The 20087-nt window shown below is 39.9% G+C and overlaps 1 protein-coding gene and 1 long non-coding RNA gene across 6 annotated transcripts in view; one reads left to right on the top strand and one right to left on the bottom strand.

Annotated features, from left to right (window-relative positions):
• The window catches only part of BACH2 (BTB domain and CNC homolog 2), a 524461-nt gene that overhangs the window by 431241 nt on the left and 73133 nt on the right, over nucleotides 1–20087 (bottom strand). The window contains exon 1 of one of the 5 annotated variants that reach the window (XM_060205489.1): nucleotides 2032–2302. The exons of 3 other annotated variants lie outside the window; for them this stretch is intronic. The gene's annotated coding sequence lies outside the window, so the exon portion shown is untranslated. Of the gene's footprint in view, nucleotides 1–2031; nucleotides 2303–20087 lie in introns of those variants that run through there. One more of the 5 variants, XM_060205491.1, reaches the window with a different exon arrangement.
• Nucleotides 9542–12227, top strand: LOC132542717 (uncharacterized). The gene is made up of 2 exons (XR_009553689.1): nucleotides 9542–9896; nucleotides 10989–12227. It is a non-coding gene; the product is annotated as an uncharacterized LOC132542717 (long non-coding RNA).

The raw sequence follows: 20087 nt of genomic DNA, 5'->3' as shown, positions 1-20087 counted from the left end.
TAAGGAGAGATACCAGAGAACCTGCACATATATGCACACCCTCACCACCCCACCACCACCACCATTTGAGGAAACAGCAAGAAGGCAAAACTTCACAATTGGGCCCTCAATAGAATCCTAATGGGCACCATGATCTCACAAACCTCTAGAACTGTAAGACATAAACTGATGTTTGAGTCATCTAGTCTAAGGCATTCTGTTATGACAGCCTGTATGTACCAAGACAAATGCTTCCTTAAGTCTGGCACCAACTGATCCTGTCTACTCTCATTTAACTCTCCACACTTTAACATCAATATCTAAATCTCCTTACATGGTCAAAGTATCTTGAGACAAAACTTAAATAGCAGGTCCAAATTGAGAATGAAAAACAGAATCATTTTCTACTGAGAAGGATGACATCACTTTTAGGTCAGCAGGGTATCTGCATGCCTCAGAGGAAAAAAATTAAACATGTAATATCACGCTATTAATAAAGAACACTACTTTAATTTTAGTATCCTCAATTCATGTTTGCCAACAGAACATGTCACCACATGAGGTGTACTTGGTGACCATCCAATGCATTAATCCACTATGGAGTGAGAAAAATAAGTAAACTCAGGATAGAATCTTCTTTGACTTACTTAGTTTTCTTTGATTTTGTGTTGTAAAAACTCTCAGCTTCCCCCTCCCTTGATAAGGGGAATCTGCTGAACAATTTAGGCAAACACATTTTATGTGATTCAGTGAGAAGCTAAACTAATTCACCAGATAGTCTGATTAGTGGGTTACTACAGAAAGACTATTTTATAAAGATGGATATCTTTATCTTAATTTATTTCAATGTGAGATAGTTTCACACGGAAGAGAAAAGCCATAGCTCCACTCCAGTACATGCTGTCTTGGAGATCTAATTGGGAGCCTCAAGCATGTAAGTCCCACACTCTACCTGTTAAGCTGAAAAGAAAGCAATTACAAGGGAAATCACTGGGAAGGTATCTCTTGATAAGTTATCTTCTCACATAGAAAAGGTTTCCAGTCATGGAATACATACATACATACATACATACACCCTCTCAAGACTACTTCAAGGACCAGAGTCCTTATGCCTTATTCCTCTGGGAATAAACCCTCATTCATCTTCAGAAGAAAGCTCAATTTGGCTTGATGGGCCTCTGTCAAAACAATCTCAGAATTTCAACATTAATCTACTTTCCTAAAGTTTGAGTTCTGTCTTTTCCAGCACTAGCTTCTCCCTATTATGTGTGTGTGTATTCTTAACGATTGTATTTATTCATGAAGATAGAAGGAGAGAGAGAAAGAACCAGACATCACTCTGGTACATGTGCTGCCAGGGATTGAACTCAGGGTCTCATGCTTGAGAATCCAACGCTTTATCCACTGCACCACCTCCGGGACCACCCTATTGTGTTTTCTTTCTAAGGTTGTACTGTGCTTTTGGGTTCTTAAATTTCTTCACGGGGTTTAGTGTTGGCTTCTCTTAGGATCCTAGGACTTTCTATGCTCTTGAACCAGTTTAATATCCATGTCAAAATAAGTTCCTCCCCCCTCAAAGTAGTGTAGCCAGGGAACCCAGGTCTATAGGAGCTAGGGAACCCTGATTTTCCATTTCCTGACCCCACCCAAACAAACCGAAGTAAGTTCTTTTTACTCCTTTTGACAACCCTGAACACAGTCCCTAGAAACTTTGGGTGGGTTGAAGTACTCATGAGCCAATGTCCTCTGGCATGTAGAAATTTCCCTTTTCCTGCTTCCAAGTTTACTATACACATACCATTTTCTATTTTCTCTGAGTGCTAAGGATTTTGGGGTGAGTGGGTTGGTAAAATGGGAGTCGGGGTCAGAGGAGGGCCAGGCTGCATCAGTCCAATATACTATTCTGCCAGAAATGTTCAGTTTTGAGTTCTTTAAACTCAATTTGGCTGCACTTAGTGTCCATATGTGGCCATTTAGCTGTAAGTTGATCTGGATCCAGAAGCATTCTTTGCAGCATATGCTATACCACTGTGACTCATGCCCTATCAGTACCTCATACCAGCATGACGTTGAGTGAGGGAGAACTTCAGGGTGGCCCAGGAATTGGAAAACAGCATCAGCAGTACGGGTTGTCTCCCCAAGGAATCAGTGACACTTTCCACACACTTTCCTCAGTCCATTTTTGGCTTTGCCTGAAGCTAACATTTCTGTGACTTGGAACTGACCTTTAGTAGCATGAGAGAAGTAGGGAGAACAAGAAATGAAATAAGGACACAAGCACCTTACCATATGACATCATGATCTGTTGGGTCACTGCGTTCTACAACAGCAGTCAAGGTAAGAGAACAGCCATAGAACACATCTCCAGCAACAGACCTGGAGCCTTGTCCCTGGGGGATCCTCTGATCTCATTGCAGCAGTCTACACGAGGCCTCACAAAACAAACAGAGGAAATATATGCCTGCCCTAATCTGTGTAGAGCTCAGTTTAATGAGAGTTCCAGCTCCTGAGACCACAACCACCAGGATAGGGAGGATATCTACTCTGTTCTAAAGGCAGAATTGTCAGCACTGCCCTTCCCTTTAGCTGGGGCTGGATACCAAGGCAGTGGGCCAGGAGAAAGCCACTGGAGGGGGTGCGGGTGGGGTCACTGGATTCTCAGCTCTGGTTCCCTTTCTTTTGTCAACATCCCCAAGTTCTGTCAACCATTTACTCTTTGAAAGCTCTGGGAAAGTCACTACAATGCAGCCTTGAAGGGTTCCACCTGCTAAGGCCAGAATTCCAAGGCAAAGTCTGTCATGTAATATAACTCTTAGTCTTCTGGTGGGGGAAAAATGTCCCCCTAAAATGCCTTTACAAGTTAGGGTTGTAGCTCTAGGGTACAGTGCACATCTCACATATATGACACGATGAATTCAATCCCTTGTCAGTCAAATACCTTTCCTTGAATCTTGCGAAAACTGCCTTCTATTGGGGCTTCCACTTTTGAGAAAAATGGCAGGAGAGGTGATGCTATTTTTTCCCTTTAATGTAGTCTCAGAAGTAACTAAGTACCCATCACATAAGAGACAGAGAGATAGAGAAAGAGAAAGAACTTTCAAACCAAAATGAAAATGTACAGCAGTAGTTTTGAGTTGGGGTGATTATGTTCCTGGGGACACCTGACAATATATGGACATTTGATAAAGGAAACATTTATCTGTCATTTCTAGGAGAAGGTGCTACTGGCATCCAATGGGTAGATGCCAGGGATGAAGCTAAGTATCCTACCATAGGATAAGCATAAGGGGGCAGCTCCCATTATAAAGGCTATGTGGTCCAAAATTCTAGCAGTACTGAGAATGAGATAAACAATTGTCAGTTACATTACAATAATGCTGGTATCTGTTGTCAAAATATGTGCAATTAACAACTGCAAAAGGTTACCAATTCTCTCCTTGGATACAATAGATGGAAACTATCTTTTAACTATGTAGAATATTTCATGAGAGCTAATTCAGTGTAGGACTGTATTGTTAGTACTGTTGCAAGTGATGAGTTTATTCCTGATAAAAATGTTGTGAGCTGGGGGTAGGGCGGTGGCGCAGTGGGTTAAGTGCACATGGCGCTAAGCGCAGGGACTGGCGTAAGGATCCCGGTTCGAGCCCCTGGCTCCCCACCTGCAGGGGAGTCGCTTCACGGGCGGTGAAGCAGGTTTGCAGGTATCTATCTTTCTCTCCCCCTCTCTCTCTGTCTTCCCCTCCTTTCTCCATTTCTCTCTGTCCTATCCAACAACAAAGCAACGTCAACAATGGCAATAATAACTGCAACGAGGCTGCAACAACTAGGGCAACAAAAAGGGGGCAAAATGGCCTCCAGGAGCGGTGGATTCATGGTGCAGGCACCGAGCCCAGCAATAACCCTGGAGGGAAAAAAAAAATGTTGTGACCTGACTGTTCACCATCACAATTCAGTGGTGACTAACAGCTGGAATTTATGAGCTAAGTTCCATGATTGCTAAGACTGCACACGTAACCTGAGTATATCTGGTTATAGGAACAAAAATGGCAAAATGTTTCAACTTTAAAGCACAAACAAAATATGAGTAACTGTGGTGGTGCTGACCTATATTCTAGAACGGCTTTAACAAAACAGCTGCACAGTAGGGCTTTAAATAAAGACATGCAAGGCAATATCATCATGAAAAATTTCAGACTGCATAATTTAAAATACTGTTTCAACATATTCTCTTTCTCCACATAATGTATTTTTATTACATATGATGTAAGAATGTACATTTAGACCACCAAATTGTTATTATCTTGTAAACTCTTATTCTAGTTAGAGACAAAAAAATAAAAGAAAAAAATTCCCATCCCTGAACAGCTAATGAATGTGCAAGTACATCTGAAAAAGGAAAAAAAGGGAGGGACCAGGTTGTGGTGCACCTGGTTAAACACACATTACAGTGTGCAGGGACTAGGGTTCAAGCCCCTGTCCCCACCTGCAGGGGGAAAAGCTTCACAAGTGGTGAAGCAGGGCTGCATGTGTCTTTCTGTCTCTTTCCCTTTCTATCTCCTCCTCCCCTCTCAATTTCTCTCTGTCTCCACCCAATAATAAATAAATATTAATAAAAAAGAAAAAATCATGAGTAAGCAGAAGACAGGTTTTAATGGATAGGCTTAAAGGTTTGTGAAATAAACAGAAAAAATAACCTACTTTACTACATTTTCATACTGCTTACCATGATGTAAGAATTAGACTTCTTTGAATGCCCCAGAATCTAGAGGACAATATGCTAGGAGAAAATGATACCTTTTCCTTGGCACTTTAAAAATACTTGTTTAATTTCTCTTAAACAAGAAAGCCATAGTAATGACTTTATTTTACCTCCTACAGTTATAGTACACTTCGAAATCATTCTCCACAATACCTCATCTTTCCTTACTCTACACAAGTCCTGCAAAATCATCTCTGGAAACCATTAACCAAGCCTCCTGTTCCAATTTTCCTCCCTCTCCTGCTGCCTCAGTCCTGTTGGAGTCAGGACAAAGCAAACTTGTATTACATCACAGAGTAAACTCATTTCCTACAAACCACCCTGTTGGTCTTGTACAGCTACTGGAACACCACACTGTCAACAGTGTGGTCTTTGTTTGGTTGTGTCTTTAAAAATAAAAATTAAAAATTAAGAGCCCCCACCCCCACTCCCCTTTCCTTTTTTAAATATAGGCAAGTTGTTTGAGGTGCCTCTCCAGCCTGGCTCCACCCCACTGTGTAAACTAGACATTACCTTATACACAAATGAATCTACTGCATTCTTCAGTCTAGCTGCCTCACTGCAAAATTCCTATGTTCCCCAGCAGCATACACTCCCCCCAGGCTTCCCGTCCTCTTTCCTCTATCCCCTCCCACATTTTTTTTTTTTTAATTTCCACTGCCTCACTGTGTTTTTGTGTAAATGATCTCACATGACTCAACAAATCCATCTGCCTGAAGCAGGCCAAGTCTGGAGCCCTCCCAGGAGGGAGGAGAATCGCTTTGTGGAAAGGACCTGGAGCTCTGCCCTTTCTCTGGCTCAAATTACCCGCCTGTCAGACCTGACGGATTTGGCTAAAAATAAAAGGAAGCAGGCTGTGAAAAGCAGATGAATGGGCTCAGCAGTTCCTTAGATAACACAAGCCTGCTGTTGCCCAAAGGTCCCTAAACAGAAACTTCAAATGCAGCAGCCTGTGAGTGCAGAGATGTGGTTTCCAGGTGAAGGGGGGCTGTCAAGTGAGGGAACATGGCCTGTGATTCAGATTTCTGTTTTAGGACTTCTGACTGTGTGAGTGAGTATGAGTGTGTGTGTGTGGGGTGGGAGAAAGATAAAAAGGTTCTCAGAAAAACAATTCAATGAAGAGAAGGCTTGGCTTGGGGGGGGGGAATGAGAGAGAGAGAGAGAGAGAAATGTTTTTCCACTACAAAATTCCCCTTCTCCCTACCTCCCAACACCAAACATTTTAAGCCTCCCGATGATGTCACTTCTGCATTCAGAGCCAGCAAAGAGCTAAAAGTCCTTCTTGTAAGTGTATGCCAGTACCCGCAGTGGGTATTAAGCATTTAGGCTGGCAATGTAATGACACACTGTAACAATCTGTAATATGAAGCAGTCAGCAAAGCCCTGGCTCTGAAAGCTATTTCTCCCGACCATTAACCATATGTTTGGCTCCTCGGATAGCCAAGCGGGTGTTCCAGCTTACCATCTGGTTTCTATCCACACAAGTAACTGTAAAGCACAACTATCTCCCTCTGGAGTGGTGTGTGTTTCTTTTTATCTCTCTCTTTTTCACCTCTTCCCTCCCTCTTTTCCTTCCCCCAGCTTCTTTGGTTCCCTCTGCTAAAGAATTCTCTGCCATTCATCACGTGCAAAGAAAACTTTACATGACATGGCAGCAGCAGAGCCACTAAGAATGCACAGCTGTATCATAAACACACCAGAGAGCCGTTTACCATCTGCAGAACCAGTACAACAAGGTCTCTGCCCCCTTCCTCATCTCCTATGGAGTGCTGACACTCGATCCTCTATGTCAAAAATAGGTACATTCTTGGCAGACCCAGTGGTTGCTGTGGTGCCCTTCACACTCACTTTATATTCTGAGCAGGGCTTTAAAACACGTCCCCTACCCCACTGACCAGTTTGTCTCTGCATTCAATATGCATGACATCAGCCACACACAGAAGACATACAAATGACCAAGTCAGCAAAAGGATTCTGCCTTGCAGTGTTTGACCTCAAGGGTAGAATTTTTCTTGTTTCCTGTGGTACTCAAACTGAAATGTTCAACAAATTGATAATTTGCAAAACATACTGCTTATTTACACCTGTATTTACATACTGCACCTGTATACAGTAATGCCACACTATCTAAATTCATAGGACTTTCTTATAATGCTCCCAAAAGATTTATCCCAGGTTTTCTTTTTTATAAGACTTTAGGTATTTATTATAGAATGAAAGAGAGATGATCATGACTATCTGATGGTTCCCTTGGATTCACAAGAATAATATGTGTATTATCAGCCCATTTTACTGAATTAGGAAATTAAGAGTTAATTATTTCTCATATCTTAAAAAAAAAGCTAGTTTCTCAAATAGTAAGATGGAAGGAAAAAATACCATTAAAAACTGATTAAGCAAAATATCAGATTTTATCAATGTGGAAGATCTGTATAGGCTCTGAGAATACTGTTTATTCAGGCTAATAAAGATGCCAAGGGGACCTACCTGTGTGAACCTCTTCCAACCACTGTCCTTGACAGTCCTCACTTCTATGATCTAAAATAGGTCTTTTGTTAGCTACTTCTAGTAGGGGATATTCTGCTGCACGGAGCTTTTAGAGGATGACAGAAAAGAGTCCTTTAAATTTCGAAGATATAAGGAATTCATCACAGAATATGGATTCAGTTAAATTAATCCATCTTTTGATCCCAAAGTTATAGTACAAAGTGAGTATTAACTTTACTCAAAATTCCATGGAAAAAAGCAAGTAAAAATGATCACTGTAAACAATGAACATTTTTATAGTTAACTTGTCAGTGCTTTGAGCACTGCAGAGTCAATATTTATACTTTTCATAAAAACTGGCACTGAGGTCCTCCTTCTCCAGGTCAATTATACCAAGATTACTGGAAGCCTGGGCATCAGTATTTTGTAAAACTTCCCAGCTGTGTCTTATGTGTCAGTTACCTAAAGCTGAGAGGTCTGACTCTGCATACTCATGTATACCACTGGTAACCACCTTATCACAACTAAAATGAAACCTTTAGAATGTAAATGTAAATGTAAAAGGATTAAAACAGTGGCTTTCAAACTGGCTTGGGAGTATAATCTTCAATCCAGTAAAATCTTATATGAAATTTCTGTAAACAAAATAGTAAATGCAATCATTTACATTGCCATTTTATAATTTGACTCTGTAGAAGAGCCAAGGATTTTGTAATTTCCAATGAATTATTTTAAAATTATTATACTCAATAAGTCAATCAGTGTAAACAAAGAGGCCATTCCACTGAATATGAAAATGTGAAACTGGAATTATGGCTGAGTGCTTTCTGCCTCATCATCCAACTTTTTCCATGGCCATTGATTCAGATAATCAAGACCAGATGCATGCAAACACAGCAGACTATGCAGTAGGATGAAATTAATTCAGACACCAATTTAATCAACATTGATTAAATGTCTGCTACACACCAAGTACTGTCCTAGGAAGCCATCAAAGAAATACGTTATAGCCTTTTCCCTTGAGTAAACCAGTTAAGAAGACATCTAGTGGCTGGGTGGTGGCACATCAGTTGAGTGCATACATTAACATGCACAAAGACCCTGGTTCTAGTCCCTACGCCCTATCTCCAGGGGAAAAGTTTCATAATAAGTGAAGCAGTGCCTCAGGTATTTTTCTCTCTCCCTATTTTGCCCTCTCTTCTCAATTTCTTTCTATCCTGTTAAAAAAAGACATCTAACAGCAAAGCATAAAGAAAGCACCACAAGGTAGTTTCCGAAAGCATGATGCTCAGAAGTACTTGAGGAAACTTCACTTTGAGGAAACAGGGCATAACTTCACTAACAAGAGACAATTAAGCAGGGCTATAAAGATTTGCATAAATTTTCTGACAGCCAACAGATAAATTTCAGAAAAGGACATTTCAGAAAGAAGGAAAAGAATGTGAAAATAGTAAAAGCCTATATGTATAAATGAGCCTAATAAGTCTGGGGAGGCACATGGGAGGTAGAGGTGGGTGGAGAGGGGTAATAAGAATCTCAAGAGGGCAGGGAAGACTGGAATTTAAGTCTAAAGAGGTAACTGAACTCAGGTTAAAATAAACTTTCAATGTCATGATACAAGTTTAGGCCAGCAATATTAAATAAATCATAGAATTTTCAGTTTTTCTCTCTCTCTCTCTCTTTTTTTTTCCTCCAGGGTTATCACTGGAGCTCAGTGCCAGTGCTACAAATCCACTGCAAAGAAAGACAGACACCTGCAGACCTGCTTCATGGCTTGTAAAGTGTCCCCTCCTACAGGTAGGGATCCCGGGGGGCTCAAACCTGGATCTTTGCACTGGTCCTTGCACTTAGTACTTTGTGTGCTTAACTGGGCGTGCCACTGAACAGCTCCTGAATTTTCAGTTTCTTACTAGCCATATTAAAAAAATTTAAAAAAAAAGGAAAAGGAGCAAATTAGTTTTAATGATGTTACTTAACCCAGTATTTCTTAAAATACAATTATTATTAATACTATTATTTCAGCCTGCAATGAGTACAGAAGTTGAGAAAGTTCACTTTTTTCCATACTTTGAATAAAATCTTGGCTTTACACCTACAATACATCTCAGTTTGAACTAGCCCTGAGCAATTGAGATCAATGGCTGTGGAGCTGGGTGGTGGTGCACTGGGTTAAATGCACATAGTACAAAGAGATCAATGGCTGCCTGTAACCAGTGGCCACTGCTTTGAATAACAGGCTTACACCTTTCCCCCTGGGCAGTATGGGCCAAAGGATTAGTGGAATTTGATTTTTTTTTTTCTTCCCTTCCTGGAGACAACTGCAGCAACAACAGTTAAGAACAAAGGGAGAACTGGGTCTGAGAAAGGCTTATGAGGCTGTCTCCATCCAGGTAAGAGGTAAGAATGATGAGGCTTAGAACAAGGAAAGTAGGCCTGGCATAGCAATAGGATAGCAAGAAAAAGTCAAAGTGAAAACACACTTCTGGAGAGAATTCAGAAAACTTCTTGAAATTCCTTCTCTATGATTCCTTACCACCATACCAATTTTGTCGACTTCAACCAAATTGCTACTAGTGATGCCACCCCACATTATGCTGCTATTGAAATTCTACTGTGGACTGCAACCAGATATACCAGCCTGAGAAGTCAACCTCACAACTCTTCAAATCTGGTGAGAACTTTCCTAACACTTAGGACTACCTACATCCAAGTTAGATAGCATGTCATTTAACTAAGTAACAGATACCAGATTAGGCTAGGGTTTAGGATACTGGATACTGGTATACACATACCCATAAACAAAAGGCAATCATATAACTCAAAGTCAAAGTGCGCAATAATGGTGAAATGCCTAAAGAAGGCATCATAAATTCTATAATTGATTGGATTTAGACCAAATTAGCAGGATAGCCTAGCAGAAAGGCTCAAAGGAGACAGATCCCCAAAACCTAACTCTGGCTAGGCTCAACAAATGATACTCAACACCTAAACAACTGAGAGAAAATCTAAGATAATCAGATAAAGAAAGGACTACAAAAGTTGGATAAGGGCAAGAGACTGGTCCATATAATTATGGCCTGTTTGGTCAATATCATACCACCTGATCATCTGGGTCCCTAGTTAGGGAATCCTTGGATTCTCATACACATATGTGGGGCCTTGACCTCTAAAGGGTCCCTCTCTTCACTACCACTGGTCACTTCCATAAGGAATAGTGTCTTGTGGGCCCTCTCAGGACCTTGGCTCTACCATAAAGCAATGACAGTAGGGATAGTCCCTAGTCTCCAAAGGGAGGCTGGGGGTATCCTGCCCTACCACTTGAAAAAAGATTGGTCCTGAAATGAGTGCAGCCTGCAATGTTCCTCAGATGTGACCATGAGCTGTGAGCTCAGACCAATAGGGACTTAGAGGCTACATAGGCTCTGGCACTAAATATTAATATGCATTTACATATGGCCCCTGGAGCAGGTGGATGGAGATAGTTAATTTTAACCACAATTTTCTTTTATAAGAATGGGAGCTACTCCTTTCCCTAATCCAACTTTCTAGCCCTTTTCTCCACTCTGACACCATTCTCTCAGACAATATTCTCATCCAAACTCAAGCTAGCTATCAAACTTAAGCAAAACTACCATAGTTGTATGCCCTTAGGAACATGCCTAAAATGGTTCTCCTACCTTTCACCTACCCTAAAATCCCTAATCTCATCTGCTCTGATCCTACTTTTTGATTCCTGTTCATTAGCCATCTTGTCTCAACTTAGGTGATGCCACCTTCCAGACACCAGGCTGCAGATGCTGCCATGACCCCAACTTGACTTCTCTGGGCAGATGACTTCACTAATGTGTCCTGGACCCTTGCATCTTCAGAGCTCTGATCCACTAGGGAAAGACAGAAACAGGCTATGGGTATGGATTGACCTGTCCATACCAATGCTCAGCAGAGAAGCAGCTACAGAAGCCAGAACTCCTACCTTCTTCTCTTCATAAACAACCTTAATCCATACTCCCAGTGGGGTAAAGTGATAGGATGAAGATAAGAGGACTCTGCACTCCAACTCCATCAGCACCCAGAGAAAAAGGAGAGGGACATATGGAGGTAGTTATAATGTCATGAGTGGTTTAGAGGGGAAAAGAGGATTGAATCAGAAAAAGAAGGGGCAACTATGTATAAATGTGGACAGAAGACGGTTGTCCCATGTCTACATTTTTAGGGGAGTTGCGGTGGATTGCAGTGGGGTGAGTGAAGATTCAGAACTCTGGTGGTGGGAATGGTGTGGATTCAAACTCCTGTCGACATGTAATCTATAATATAAAAATAAAAAAATATTTTAAAAGATAAAGAAAACACACTTCTGGAAAGAATTCAGAAAACTTTAAATGACTACACATAAGGAGAGAAAGAGAAGGAACCATCAATATGTTTTTTAGTGCTCCAAATATATGTATGCTTAAACAAAACTAACTCTAAGACGTGGTGAAAATTACGACTGATTATTGATGGGAAAGAGGGAAGAAAGGAGAAAATGTGTAAAGGTATCTTTTTTTGCTTCCAGGTTTATCACTGAGGCTGTGAATCCACTGTTCTTTTGTTCCTCTTGTTGATTATCATTGTTATTATTATTGTTGTTGTTGTTGTTGCTGTCCTTGTTGTTGGATAGGATAGAGAGGAATCAAGAGAGGAGGGGAAGAGAAAGATAGACACCTGCAGACCTGCTTCACCACTGGTGAAGTGACCTCTCTCCACGTGGGGAGCCGAGGGGCTCGAACTGGGATCCTTAGGTTGGTCCTTGTGTTTTGTACCATGTGTGCTTAGCCTGCTGCACTACAGCCCATCCCCCAAGGTGTCTTTTGATAGTGAAAGGACACTAGAACTTTAGTTGGTGTGTATGAGATTCAATGAATAAGACACACATGTATGAAAATATACCCCTTAAATTTATAGCACTGTAAAGCAATGCCAAATTAATAAAATAAACCATTAAGAATAAATACAACTTATACCTAGTGTGAAACTTCACATATTGTGTGTATATTAATGTCATTTGTGTAATCAAAGTTTAGAAAATCACTAAATCAACATAAATAAGTCACATTTAAAGTTTTTAAAGTCAAACTTATTTATATAAAAAAATAGTAACAGGGACATATAACAGACTATATGTCACTCAATGGTGTGTGCTGTTTACTTAGTGTTCAAGTAGTCCTTAATCCCTACAGAACCTATACACAACAGAGGCTCCCAAGTCCCACTTGGCACAGTGCTGAGAATGTTTAACAGGGGGAATTCACTTGTTTGATTTATGATCAGATTGGAATCTGAAAAATCACTAGTAAAAAGCTTCTTGATCAAAAGGTTTTTACAAGCTTTTATAAGAGGAGAGCTGTTAACAGTATTTATAAGAAGCTAAAGCAGGTAAGCCAAAACAGCAGAAAAAATGTCAAGGCTAAATTATCAGTCCCATGTCCAAGCATCAGTATTCCTAAGAAGGTAAATATTGGTATATAATATGTCCAACTGTGGGTGTGTTTGAATTATGGTTATAAAAACTGCTTATAACATGTCAAACTTCAAACACAAGTTAAATATTTTTAAAGTCTGTCAGGTATCTCTAGGTAATTTCTGTAGACAGTTTGAGGATTACTGGCATAGGGCTGGTGCATGTGCTATCTTGGGAATCATCATATTATTATTCCCAAGCTTTAGTGGAGAACAGTTATCTATCATCCCTCACTACCTGAAAAGCAGTGAAGCTGAGGAACAGAACTATAGATAGTATTCTGGTGAGTTAGAACTAAAGAGACTGGTACTTAAATCCAAGCTGTATCATTCACTCTTCAATGTTGTTCATTTCCTAACTCATTCAATATTATTTATAGAACACCAGCTATGTACCACACACTATGATAGAGACTTGAGATGCATCAGTGAAGAAAATAAAGAAAATCCCTTTCCTTCATTAAAATTAGAGCCTGATAGAGGAAGACAGATCAGCACAATTATGAAACAAATGAGTTATTTTTGTCATAAGATGGTCAAAGCAATAAAAAAAAAAAAACCCTGAGAATTGGTTAGGAGAATTGGAAGGATGGTGGAGGATAGCTATGATTTTAAGTTGAATAATCAGAATGTGTAAAAGGTAAGGGGGAGAGGGATTAATGTTGTGAGAGGGTAATCTGGAAAAGATGAGTTAGAATAGTGGATCTCTTAATGGGGCTGCAAAGCTGAGGAACTTGTTACTAGCTCAGAGATGCTGGAGCAGGGCCAAGCCATGTTTTAACAAGTCCTCCAGAAGATTCTCATGCACATTGAATTCTGAGATTGCCACTGATGTAAAGGCTCAAGAAAAGGAGCAGGTTTAGATCTTCTACAAAAACAAAGGAATCCAGGTGTGTGGAAGTGGGAGAGTGGATGAAGATAAGGAGAGGCCAAAGACAGCCAGAGCATGCAGAGCTTTCAGCTCAAGAGAGACTTTGACACTAAGAAAATGAAGAGTCACAAGCAGGTTTCAGAAAGAGCAGCTGCATAGCCTGATTTATATTTTAAAAGGTACATGCTGACAGTTGTGTTGAGTGGAAGCATTATATTCTCTTACTCAAGAGAACACTCTTAATTTCTAAATTTCACTTTGGGCAGCACTGTGCTGCTAAGTGTTGAAAAGCAAGCTCTTATGTGGGAGAGCTCTGAACCGTATTTGCTGGCTGTCATGGTGTAAATACTTTCTATACAACTGGTTTTAAGCTGCCAACACAATGCACACAACCATGGATTTGTGAAGTGATGTTACACAAATGACACACAACACTGATTCCCAGTGTCAATGATAACATTGAGAACATTTAAAGTGATGGAGGATGTTGTAAGTCTGAAAGTGTTATTTCAGGAGTCTATATAAGTGCAATATATTCTACTGATACATTATTGTTAAATACAGGTCCCAACTCCTTAGCAGATAAAGACAATGTAGTAACTTAAATTTTAAAAGCCAACTTAGAAATAAAATCTAATTTCACTTGCTCACAAAAATCTATTCAGTCTTCGGCTAGGAATTCTCTATTGTCACAACTTTTTCTGCCTACAACCCTTAACAGTTTTTACAACCCCCCCCCCCCCCCCCCGCCCAGAAAAGTACACACTAACTGGGATTTGCCCTGCCGAATATATAGGACAGCTAATCCAAGAACTCACAGAAATCCTGGGTAGTCCATCAAGGGGTGTGTGTGTGTGCATGTGTCTGTGTGTATGTGCGTAGAACAAAAGTCTGCATTGATCTGAAGATGAAGTAAAGTTTGTAACAAGGCATTCATCCAAATGATCTGCCAAAGAAACTTTCCTTCACATTGTGAAATGGTCCCGTACCTGTCAATCAAAGCAGAATGCAGCCTGAAAAAATATTTTCCAAGTAAGTCACCTTCTTAGAGAAGAAAAAGCACTCTATGAGCTCTGGATAAACAGAAAGTGCTTGCTACTATCAAGAATATGCTCCAGTCTCCAGTCTGCATTATCCCTCAGCCATATCCCACCCACACTCAGACCCCAGCCAGCCAGATCAAGCTTGCACTCCTATAAAACAATGGGGTCTTTCAGGCTGTACAATCCTGTGAAGAAACAGGCTGAAACGTCATGGGAAAAATTAGGAAGTATCAGAGGAAAACAACTCACAAAAGTGTGGGGTGGAACCACTTGCTCATATGTTCTAATTCCTGAACAAAGAGAAACAACCCTGACAACCCCCTGCCTGCACTGGCCCTTCCATTTAAAAAAAAAGAGAGGCAACTGAGACCTTCCCCCCTACCCTTGGGGATTATAGTAGCAAGAAGTAGACAAGAAGACAACAGAATAAGACAATTTTGACGCTAAAGGAGAAGAGTTGATTCCAGAAATTTCAGACTCAAGAAAAGCCTAATAACCACTCCAAAGCACCACCCTTGTTTAGTGATCCATAATAGCAACACAAATACAGACCAACTGGATTTAAACAACCACACAAAGGTAAACCGAAACTCCTAACATACCCTTTTCCCCCCAATTCTTCCCAAATATTCTTGCTGTTAGTATTAAATCACACACAACTAGCTCTAGTTCATCATATTTCCCACTGCCTTTTTCCACTAGCCTAGTTAGCTTGCTTAAAACTCCATTCCTTACTGTCCCATCTCTATCAAAAGTTGGTTCACCTGAAAATTACCTGCCTCATCCTAACAACCACCAATTCCACTCATCTGATTTTTCATAACTCTCTAAGGATAATGTTTGTATATTTTCTCTTAAGTGATCCTTAATGTCTCACAATACTGATACCTATAAGATTTTACTAACTTCTAAGTATTAAAGATATATCTATTGTCTCCTAGTAGTAAATCAGATAGGCAATCATTTCGGAAAAAAATTATTAGGAATATATATATATATATATATACACATATACATATATATTCATTATTAGGAAGAAAATTTTATTTGGCATGGATTAAAGAATTTTAAAATGATTTAAAGAGAAATACATGACACAGTGAAAACTGGAGAGCCACTCCAGTGAGGTTGAGAAACTCACAAAGATATTTTATAGATTTGTCAGTAGTCTCATTCTAGAGTCAAAGAAACATAAAAACAGCCTTTGGGGAGAGAAATCACCATTTGACAGCAAAGTAAAATTCTGAGTCAGGTAGTAAATTGAGCAGAATTACATGCAAATTAATCCAACTGGCTGAAGTATAAAAGAGGACAAGGATGAGGCACTGCCAGAGAAGTCAGAGTTGAGTGCCCAGAGGTGATTTTATAGTCAATAACATATCTATGAACTTACAAACCATGTTCTTAGAGCACTGGATCAAACTGCAGCACATTAGCAATAGCTACAGAGCTTGTAAAAAGGGCATTGTCAGGGGGTTGTGGTGGTGCATCTGGTTAAGAACACATGTTATTATATGCTAGGACCCAAGTTTAAGCTTTCACTCTCCACCTGCACATCGTGCATGCACAGAGCCCCAGTGAAAACCCTAATGACTATTAAAAATAAACAAACAAACAAATAAATAAATAAGGCATTGTTTCAGTTATATCCCACACTGACACTGTTAAGGGTAGGAGAGCCAAACATTCATAGTTCTCAGATATACCAGGTGGTTCTTAGGGCATCAAGATCTGGAAACCACTGTCCTAGACTCTATTGGTTTCACTCAATGAACCAAAACCACAATACTTTACATTAAAGGTGGCACTGAGCCAAAGTTTATTTTGACATTTTTAAGTGGGAATCACTGCTTTGGTTCAAATAAGAAGTCTCTCTTCTGATCATTAGGCTGGTCTGGAGTAGGGCCTGGAATACAAATGTATACAAAACATTCCTGACTTACAATGGATTAATTTATAATTGTTGTACTTTATCATGGTACAAAACTAATACGCATTCAGTAGAGACTATGTTTTGAATCTGAGAGTACAGCATTCTGTTTATCATTCTTAATAGAGTATTAATCACATTAGATATTCAACACTTTATTATAAAACAGATTTTGTGCTAGAGGCTAGTAGGAGTATTCTTAGCACTTTTAAGGTGGGCCAGGCTAAACTATGGTGTTCAGTAGGTTAAGTGTATTAATGCATTTTCAAATGAAGCTCTTTTCAACACATGTGATGTGGTTATTGGGATATACCCCCATCATCAGATGAGGAAGATTTGTATTTAAAGAGAGGCCAGGTGACTGCTAAGCCATATAAGTCTAGAGCACCACCACCAGAGATATTATATGACTGGGCTCTAAGATCACACCACTGAAGTTCAAATTCCTGCTCCAACTAGCTATAGTTCACTTACCTAATTAATTAATTTTTATTTGTATCAGGGTTATAGCTTGGGCTTGGTGTCTGCACAATGAATTCACTATTCCCAGAGGCCAGTTAGCCATTTTCCCCCTTTTCATTTTTAAAGGATAGAGATAAACTAAGAGGGGAGGAGATAGAGAGGAAAAGAGAGACACCTACACACCTGCTTCACCCTACTTCACTCCCCTATAGGTGGGGAGCATAGGCTCAAATCTGGGTCATCTTGCATGGTAATGTGTGCACTCAACAGGGTGTGTTACCATTACCACCAAGCCCCCAAGTTTCCTTCTTTATAAGAATACAGCAACATCCTTTATTGGGATGTTTAGCTAGCAATTAATTTATCTGTCTCACTGGATTATTGTGAGGAGGTGGTGCAACACCTGGTACATAGCAGAAGCTCATTTGGTATATATCCCACACATACATACCATATATATGCTTGCTGTAAGGCTAGCATGATATATACTGACTCCTCAGCACTATATCTATATAGAAATGGTCACCAAATGTGAAGTAAGCTGATTCCAATTCTAATAATATGGGGAAACGTACTGTCTTCAGCCTGAGACCTTATTCTCTCCTAACTTTATGGACCTTTTTGCTTCAGAAAACCATAATCATGAGACTAAAGAATGAGAATGGGGATGAATCCTTTTGCTCTTAGTGCAGTCTCACTCCTGCTGTCAATCAGTGTACAGGAAATAAGTGTTTTTCATCTATATATGTGTACTTTATTGTATTCCCTATAGCACAATGTATTTCAATTTGAATTACAGGACAATATACAACACACCATTCAGAAACAGTTAAAATGTTTTAACTGTTATAAATGCTGCAAAGTAATGATGGAAATGTGGGCAGAGAAATGTGGAGGCTCTCTCCCACTCCATAGAATGATAAACAGCAGACCTTGACAGAAAGAGGAAACACAACCTCCTCATTTCTGAAGGAAACCCAGCCAGAGTTGTAATGTTTCTCCCCTGCAATGCCCATCCACACCCCCAAACTATAGTGTTAGTAGGAAAACTAGGGTCAAATTTCAAACCAAAGTTCCTGAATTTCTGAGTTGTTTCCTGGATCAAGCCTGATAAGAAGGATGTCTGAGAGGCACAGTTATCACATGGGAGATGTAATGACTTGTGGCCATGGTCTACATGACAAGTGAGGAATGTGGTGCTCCATTTCCCAGCTGCTTCCTTCCTCTTTCTGGTTCTGCTCAATTCCCTTCCCTGGTCTAAATTCCATACCCTGCAGGCCATTTCTGATTGAAATGGAGCATGATATAGAACACTAGAAAGCAGCTGTAATTTGATGTGCACCCAAATTGTTTACTTGGGAATATTCCATTCCAATTTTACAACATTAGGCAATTCCAAATTTCATTTATATATAACTTTTCAGGGGTGTACATAGGAAAGGAAGTCTTCATAGTTTTACTCACCAAGGACAGAAAATCCTGTCTTTCAGATTTTGAGTCTATGACTACTCTACCTGAATATTCTCTCAAACAAGTATGACCTTGTTTAGGTTCTGCAGAATTTAAATCATTCCCTCAGTATTACTTCTCCTTGACCTTAGTTAGCAACATGACAAAACTGCAAATTTAAATCTCATTTGGTAAAAGTTCAGCCTTCACATTTTGCAACCAACCCCCTCCCCTCCAATTCTAATCTGGTGACCCAAGGCAAGAACCTAAACCAAAAGATTACAAAGCAACAGCCTGATGAGTTCTCATGGCAACCCTAGATATCAGCTATCCCGTGTCCCAGGGTTGTAAAGTCTTATTTTTAGTAGACTCTTATCCTACTACTTCATGTATAACAAACAACTAAAATGCAATTTGATATGTCAGCTGCCAAGCACAATAAGAGTGTTGGTATGCTTCTAAATTCTGCTTCTAAGACCCCTTCTGTTTCATTGGTTTAATCCCCCTTGCTTAACACTATATTCTATTTACATAACCACTGTTAACTAAGCATCACCCTGCCTCCAGGGCATTGGTTTAATCCTCACTGTTTTGCACGCTTTTTCCTTCTCCCCACCCCCATCCTATACATCCTCTTTGGACCTGACTCTTCCGCCTCAGGATATATAAGGACAAGATTGTGATTAGAGATAATTTAGACTGCGCTGCGTTCCACATGAATAAATACTGAACTACGTACCACTCAGCCATGAGTCCCTGGTCATCTCTCTCTGCCTGCGAAGCTAGCCCGACATAAGAGTATTTGGCACTTGCTATTTTAGCCAATAATACAAGATTTCTAGCTGCCACTGTTTTCAAAGCACATGGCTGAGTATTCTAAGTCCACTGGGCTGTTCTTCAAAGAGAGGCTACTCCCTCCATTTTTAATTAATTAGTCAATATTTAAAAGAGTCTTGAAGATGAAAAGAACTCTAATGAAAGCAAGACATTATTTTCTGAACAGAAGGAAATACACTGATTTTCAGCTGTCAATAGGCAGTATATTTGATCCAAAAGACAGACAGACAGACAGACACACACACACACACACACACACACACACACGGCTGACCTAAGCCTTTCAAGGGCACAAGTAAACAAGGGTGCTTTGCTAGACTTTGAATTTCTTATAAATGAAGATCCAAAGAAGTAAAATATCTTTTTTTAGTAGTTATGTTATGGGGTAAATCATGTTTTCCCAGACTCATATTATGAAATTCTAAGCCCCAGTACCATAAAATTGGACAGTAGATAGTGCTTTTAAAGAATTAAAGGGGGTCACAAGGGTGGGCACTAATTCATTATCTGTCTGATGTATTTATAAAAAGAGTCGATTAAAACACAGAAAGAGGAACCGATATTCTTCAGCCGCTTGCAAGGCCTTCAGAAGACAACAACCCTGGTAATGCCTGGTTTGTACTTCCAGCCTCCCAAACTGTGAGGTAATATAGGTCATCCTCACTCAGTGACTGGGTTCTATTCCTGAAGCCCTTTATGGATCTTTCAGGCATAATGTATTGTACTGGTGATAGGTTGGTCAATCATCTTTAAATAGTCTAATGTCACCTT

This window comes from Erinaceus europaeus, chromosome 13 (assembly GCF_950295315.1).
Source record: "Erinaceus europaeus chromosome 13, mEriEur2.1, whole genome shotgun sequence".
Classification (NCBI taxonomy): domain Eukaryota; kingdom Metazoa; phylum Chordata; class Mammalia; order Eulipotyphla; family Erinaceidae; genus Erinaceus; species Erinaceus europaeus.
The sequence above is the reverse complement of the archived record's forward strand: the minus strand, read 5'-3'. Positions and strand labels throughout refer to the sequence as shown.